The 7,625-nt window shown below is 42.4% G+C and overlaps 1 long non-coding RNA gene across 1 annotated transcript; it reads right to left on the bottom strand.

Moving 5' to 3' along the window:
• Positions 1-917: 917 nt before the first annotated feature.
• Positions 918-5,119, bottom strand: LOC123044325 (uncharacterized). The gene is made up of 2 exons (XR_006419980.1): positions 1,562-5,119; positions 918-1,317 (listed from the first exon to the last, which is right to left on the bottom strand). It is a non-coding gene; the product is annotated as an uncharacterized lncRNA (long non-coding RNA).
• Positions 5,120-7,625: the final 2,506 nt, after the last annotated feature.

Raw genomic sequence — 7,625 nt, 5'->3', positions numbered from 1 at the left:
CCTTACCTCCGCGCGGGGTGTGGGGGGAGGGGGGGGGGTAAGAGGACATAGAAGATTTGAACCGTTGATACGATTTAGTACCGAGCCCAGGTAATTAACTGCACTTGATGCAGCCGGCCACCTCTTACATCACGTCAGATAAGGAAACGCCCCCCAAATTTCTCGTTGCTTCAGCCGGTCACCTCTTCCCTTTGGCAAACTAGTATGCATGCACGTGCAACGCACGTCTTTGCAGTGGCATGTCGGGGCGACAACCCCAAAAGCGGTACCAGTTGAGTGCGCAAGGCGTGTTGGAGTAGTTGACGTCAGGGTGGCGGCCGCGAGAGCTTTGCAGCTTCGACGACATGGACTTCGTGTCGTGTGGGTTGCAACTAACACAGGCGTATGGAATACTTGTCACTTCATCACTAAAGGAGAGTGCCCTATGACTTCTTTCCCGCATGTGATGGAAGGGCGGCTTGTTCGGCAAAGAGAGTCCCCCAGCTAGTGTGTGTTTGTGTGGTTGGCGTTTGTTTGTTGGGTCATTCAGCAGCACACCATGCAGAGTGGTGCTTACGGTGTTCTGGAGTAGGCTTGGCCCTTATATTAACCGGACAATCTTCTGCTTAATTAATGAAACATCAAAGCTTTTGCTTCGTGTTTGAATTTACTTGTACTCTACTCATTTACTCAATTAAAATTCAGATATATCTAATGTGTTTTTTTTACCAATAAACACAAAGGATAACACTCATGTATGTTTTCAAAATCCACCCAAGATAAAATCGAAATTAAGAAGCAAGACCATAGAGAAATAGACCTACAAAGTACAATTTTCAGTGAATCATGTCCATAACTTTAATCCAAATTCATTGCCAAGCCTTTGAAATAATATAAAGGAACCATCTACTGAACTGATGGTTATACATCATACCAAATTCTAGATCAAACCATCAATAACACCAGAGGAATAATCCTATAATCTGGCTTCAAATAAGAGCATCCACTTAATTTAGTTACATTTTTCTAACAGTATAAGTGAAGATAGAAGGGAAAACATTATTTCTAAATTTAAACATATTTACATGCTATACTTTATTTGATATAAAGAGAGGAAATATACAACATGAGATGGAGTAGTGGAGCGGAGCGCCCGTCAATCTATGGTAGGCAAGTGAATGATGCGGTTCCACAACTGTTATTCACTGGTGGCCTTGGCCAAACGAAGGAGATGCACCTGGTGGACGTGCCTCCTCTCAGAACTCTCCCGTTCGACGCTCGCTGTGTCAAATAGTCGAGGAATTGCACAGGGCGCTCCAATCTTGCACGCGATCAGAGCTCCAAATAGTCAAGAAATTGCACAGGGTAACTTGTTAGTATATCAACAAAGAAACTAATGATGCTACACCAACTCTGCTCTGCTGTAGCAAATGTGCAAGCTTACACAAGTGCAAATATTATTCACAGATTACTATGATTTCACATTAAAAATATAGAGACAAGGCCCTAAACATGCATGATACAGACGTCCGAAAGTTGGCTCCGTCCCACAAGCTCGGACAATTTAAAGAAGGAACATTACCTTCTTATGCAAACCTTGTGGAGACCTTTGTATATTTAATGCTTTATTTGATGAATATGCTTAATCATTGCTCGCTGGATGCATTCTTCTGCTTTTATTCTCAAACTGATCAGGTGGAAGTTGTCGGACCAAATATTCAAAATCTCCTTCTGCTTCTTTAGCAATTATAACCTTCAAGGTGGACGATCAACAATTCAGAGCAGTCAACTGCAGTAACTTCAACAAAATTGACAAAACAAACAACATAAATGAAGTAAAATAGCTAGAGTCACACACAGAAAAATCAGGGAGGTAAAATCCCTACAGTTGAGAGGAAAGGCCCCACAAAACATTGAAAGTTGCAAATTTAGCAGAGAATGTAGAAGCATGCTTTATATTGTCTGAGAGAACACAACATCCATATATCTTTTAATAAATATCACAGTCGGATTGTAAACAGATTACCTTGCTAGTTGCAAAGCCTCCTTCAGTACCATCTTTATACTATTATTTAGTAAGACTCCCTAATTTAATTATCCTAATAGAACAGCTCATCATTGTATGCATAATATGTACATAAATTAGAAAAAAAACAATATTAGAGATGAGTAATATGTCCTAATATAATAAGGTGGATTGGCATGTATGGAAAACAAACATGTGTTGTCCCTCCAAGACATCTCTGCACACAACATTCTTGGTGCTTTTTCCAGTGGGATGAATAAACTATGTGTAGACATGCAGAAATTATTATCACCTACCAACCGCCGGCATGTAAAAATACAAAGCAATAACTCATTTGCAATAACAAGTACAGCCTTGATCCTGAGCCCATAGTTATTTAGCATCACCAACAATTTGCAATAACAAGTACAGTCTTGGTCATGTTGTATTTTTATTAGAACAACATTTCAATTTGAAGGAGGTAATAATACACAGCATATACAACAGACAGTACTTGGGGATACCAACTTATAAGCATAACACTAACTGTCACTGTTCAATCAATTATTAAACTAAGAGTGTATCATGAACTCACGAAGTGTTGACAAAGGGGGTTACAGGACAATCGTAGGTCCCCAGTCTTTGATTTTGTCTATCTTTTCACTGCTGATCAACATCTCAGTTTAGTCAAATTATTCCTTTTGAAGTCATGGGACATGCTAAGCAGATCATTCCAATTAATTTGCTTTTTTGAGAATCTATTCATTACCATTAGAGATGAAAACTACTTCTGATCGCATTTTGCAAAATAAAAAGGTAAAGGACTCAAAGCTGTTGTGATTAGATCTCAATCTCTGGAAGAGTTTATCTGACAACCTGCAGAAAACTACATAATCTGAAACCTAATTATTCAGTGACCGTGAGCCGATGCATTTTTACAAAAAGAAAAAACATATAAGCAAGTTTTATGGAATTGTATATATTGTATATACAACATGGGCAAGTTGATTGAACACTGTTAAGAAAAAACTTGCTGCCAACTACAGATTGTTCAGGCACAAGAGTAGAACATCTAGTCTTCACCTTCGATGGCAACACACCTTTGAGAATCTGATTACGTAGAATAGAGTACACACAATAGGAAAATGATCACAATTATCTCTCTTGCAATTAACAAAAGTATCTAATTTCAAAAACTAATGACCAGTCCAAAAAGACATACAAATTATCAGAAAGTCATCACCAATCAGATAGAACAGAGAAATGAATTGGTCATGCAGCAGACCCTCATTGGAGAAAAGAAAATACAACTCACTGGGAGATGATTATGCTGAAAAGAAAACATGCCTGAGAGGAAGAGTATCACATACCATGCAGAAGCTGCTCTTATTGGCAATGAATATGGCTCTAGGTCCAAAACAGATGTGTAATCTCCACTTTGTTTATATGAAAGGTTTCGGACAGTACTAAAAAGACAATCACATCAGGCAGCATCCATAGAATAAAGTTTTCTAGAATGTAGACCAATTTTATAACAAGAGCAATAGCACCAGTATGTAGTGTTTAAAATTCATTTAAAGAAAGCACACCAACAAGACTTCACTGGATCAGCTAGTAAGAAACCCTTACAATCCTTGTTTCATGAAGACCATATTCTTAACATAAATAGGGAATGATATGATATATTGCTCTGGATTTGTCAACAGAAGAAACAATATGGAGCAGGAAATGTTAACTATCACAACTACGTATGTCGGTAGCAAACATTGATATGAAATAGATGTATACTGTCCAACATTTGGTATCTTATAAACTGGTCCAAAGTTTTAATAGAACGAAGACGCAGGAAGCTTCTCATAAAACAATCAATCAAGCTGCTTGTAGTAGCTAGCTAGCTAGCTTGTACGTACAGAGTGTGTCTATATCCTTCCAATTAATTGATCTAATGCTCTATAACCAACATAGATAATAATTGAATTGGCAAGGGAATTATTCACGGACAGGGCCGGGCCAACAATATCAGAGGCCCTGTGCCCAGAATTTAAAACGGGGCCTATCTTTTGGTGGCGGAGCTACAAAGAAAAAAAATTAGGTGGACTAAACTGAATGAGAGACCCGATTATTTTTCCCAAATCATATATAGTAGTATTTCTGTAATTTGCAAAAAAGTAGTAGTATTTCAGTAGTAATAGTAAATACTCAGTACATTTTGTTCCATTGATTACGAGATAAGCAGATTCATCCTTGCAACAAGGCCAGCTCGTGGGTGCCTAGGAAAACAGAAGAGAACTAAGGGTTAAAGCCAACCATGGTGCACTGTAATCACTTGATGAAAGGCAGCAAGCCATTTGATAAATGGCAGTAAAATAGCAGGGGAAGTACACTGAAATTTGGACAGCATATAAACTAAAATTTAGACTGCATATGCACTGAAATTTGGATAACACCAAAACTGAATATTTGGACAACAGAACACTGAAATTTGGACAACACATACACTGAATTTTTGGACCACAAAACACTGAAATTTGGACAGCACATACACTAAATTTGCATATCAAGAAGAATGAATATTGGACATCAACAATATGAATCACTGTGCTACTCGTACGTCATCAACAAGACTGAATCAATGTCAAGGATGGCTCACCGGGAGGAGGGGATCTAAGTGGCTCGCCGTATTGGCTTCCAGGTGCTTAAGGTGCACAAAGATATAGGGCTTGAGGATGTATCCTCCTCTGCTGCGGAGAGGTTACCTGTTTTGGCGAGAGGAACTGACGAACTATCGCCGTGTCAACCTTCGTCGGCGCCCGGGGGCGTGCTGCCACGGCCCGGACCCCCTGCGGCGGAGGTGCCGCTCGGACGCCGGCGTCGGTCGGGGGCGTGCTGCAGCCTATGCTCACGGCGGCGTGTCAGCCCCAGGAAAGCGGAGGGTGTCGGGGGCGTGAAGGGGCTGAGCGGCTGGCGAGCAGGCGCGGCGGCGGGGCCGAGCAGGCACGGAGGCGGGGCCGAGCAGGCACGGAGGCGGGGGGTTGAGCCTTTGGCCAGAAGGGGCAGCCGCGCGGCGGCGGGGGGTCGAGCACCTGGCCAGAAGGGGCGGCGGCGGGGGTCGAGCGGTTGGTGAAAAACCACAAAACTGACCCTTTCCACGAAGTTCAACATAAAACGGCCCTATTTTAGAAAAAAATCATGATGCCCGGGCCTGGGACGCCGTGCTAGACAGCATGACACCCTGGTCAAGGGCGCCATGTGGGTTAGTATTGACTGTCAGCTGGACCGGCCTAGAAAGCATGACGCCCCAGTTAATGACGCCATGAACAAGAGCATCACGCCCCAGACGGTGGCGCCATGCACACGCTTAAGTTTTGAGGCATCGAAGGAGCCGGCGTGCTAGTTTGGTAACTCTGTCCTAGGACACTAGGCCGGCCGGTACAGTAGCTAGAGCAGAAAGAGATCGGCCTAACTAGTTACAAGGCAGCTGCTAATTCATTTGCAACGAGACGGAGATGGACTTGTTGAATGGGATGGAATGGATCTCTCCGTTTCCACTTCCGAGCCGTAATCCACGCACACCTCTTTTCTCTAGGATAAATCACAAAATGATCAACTCTTTCTCCCCGAAAATAACACCAGTTAGATTTTATCCTACGGAAAGAAAGGCGTGCGTGGATTACGGCTCGGAAGTGGAAACGGAGAGGTCCATAAGACGAATGGGTCGAAAGATAATACCTCGGGAACTATTTTTCTAGGAAAAATTAATTGAAGAGATTAATTAGTGCATAAGGTGAAAAGGCTACATGGACGGCTGCAAACTGAACCGTGCATGAAGTCACCTCACATGCCTTCATCATGAGTTACAAAGCAGTTTCTTTTTCTATGGACTGTTCAGCTGTCTTTACGTGGAAACGGAGGAAGTCTTTTTCTACCTCCGTGGCCGTAGGATGAATCAGACCAATTGGCTCCTCTTTGCAAACTGAATGATGACATGGCATGGTGTTGATGTGGACAATGTACATGTTGAGAGAATTGGTAGTAGTGGGGATCAACTTATTAAGAATGTAAGATTTGCGCTGACGACCATCCTTGTTGTTTCGGCTGTCTCCGTGTCTACGTTTACCCGCCAAACGGACTGCATAAAGGATTTTCTAGTTTTGTAGTGGGATTTATTACAGATTGATAATGTGACTAATTGTTCATTTCAGGTTTATGGTTTGGTTTTTATTTAATATAATGAAAAACATTTCCTCCGTTTAAGTGACCACCCGTTAATTATTGATCAATCTAAATGACTTTTCCTCCGTTTCAAAATGTGATGGATACCTTTTTTTAGGGGAAAGGTGCATATTTGATCAATCTAAATGACATATTTGACTTTTGAAAAACCAAAAAAAATGCACTACAATATAAAATGGATGTACTACTGGCTGACTATCCTTAATTTGTAATTTATAAGTTACTAAAATGGATGGACTAGACTTGACAGGTTGGAAAGAAAATGCACTTCTCCCTCCGTCTATGTGTGTAATGCATTCTCACCCAAAAAATTGCACTTAATAGAAAATAGAAAATGGATGGACTAATGGGTGATTGTATTCTCTATGTGTGTAATGCTGGACTAGATTAGCTAGCTACTCCTACTACTACATTTTTTGTGCTGCAGGTCGTGCTAAGTGGCAAGTGGTGCTACACTAGAGTAGCTAGCTACTCCTACTCCTACTCGATCGAGCACACAGCACAGTCTATATGCAATGCAAGCTGGAGTCTAATCATGCAGAGAATGGGGTTGCACCGATTGTTTTGCAGTTTTGCTGCACACCAAGTGGTACTAGTAGCTAGCTTTTCCATTCCATTCCATCCCATTCAACAAGTCCATCTCCGTCTCGTTGCAAATGAATTAGCGTCTGCCTTGTAACTAGTTAGGCCGATCTCTTTCTGCTCTAGCTACTGTACCGGCCGGCCTAGTGTCCTAGGACAGAGTTATCAACTAGCACGCCGGCTCCTTCGATGCCTCAAAACTTAAGTGCGTGCATGGCGCCACCGTCTGGGGCGTGATGCTCTTGTTCATGGCGCCATTAACTGAGGCGTCATGCTTCCTAGGCCGGCCCAGCTGGCAGTCAATACTAACCCACACGGCGCCCTTGAACAGGGTGTCATGCTGTCTAGCACGGCGCCCTAGGCCCCGGCGTCATGCTAAAGGGGCCATTTTATGAATTTTTTTTAAAATAGGGCCATTTTGTGTTGAACTTTGTGGAAAGGGTCAGTTTTGTGGTTTTTCACGAGCGGTTGCGAGAAGGGCGTGCGGGTGTGTGCGGGTGGCGAGAAGGGCGTGCGTGCGCGTGGCGAGAAGGGGAGTTTAGCGAGGGGGAGTTTTCGTTAACGATAGTTTTCGTTAACAATTTAGGCCTTTAGATCTTGATTAGACGGCTAATATGCTCAGTTGGATATGCCCTCTCATGCTTTTGTAGTGGTAGTAGATAAATAAGGAAAACCCCTCCAAATCTCTCGTTTCAGGAGAGATAACCACGGAGAAAAATAGTATTAGTACTCCCGAATTACTCATCCCCGAAAAATCCTCCTATGAATCCCCACTGATCCGAGTCCTTTCTATGGATTTCTTTCTCCATGGCTCTGTAAGACAATA

Source organism: Triticum aestivum, chromosome 2B (genome assembly GCF_018294505.1).
Source record: "Triticum aestivum cultivar Chinese Spring chromosome 2B, IWGSC CS RefSeq v2.1, whole genome shotgun sequence".
Taxonomy (NCBI): Eukaryota; Viridiplantae; Streptophyta; class Magnoliopsida; order Poales; family Poaceae; genus Triticum; species Triticum aestivum.
The sequence above is the reverse complement of the archived record's forward strand: the minus strand, read 5'-3'. Positions and strand labels throughout refer to the sequence as shown.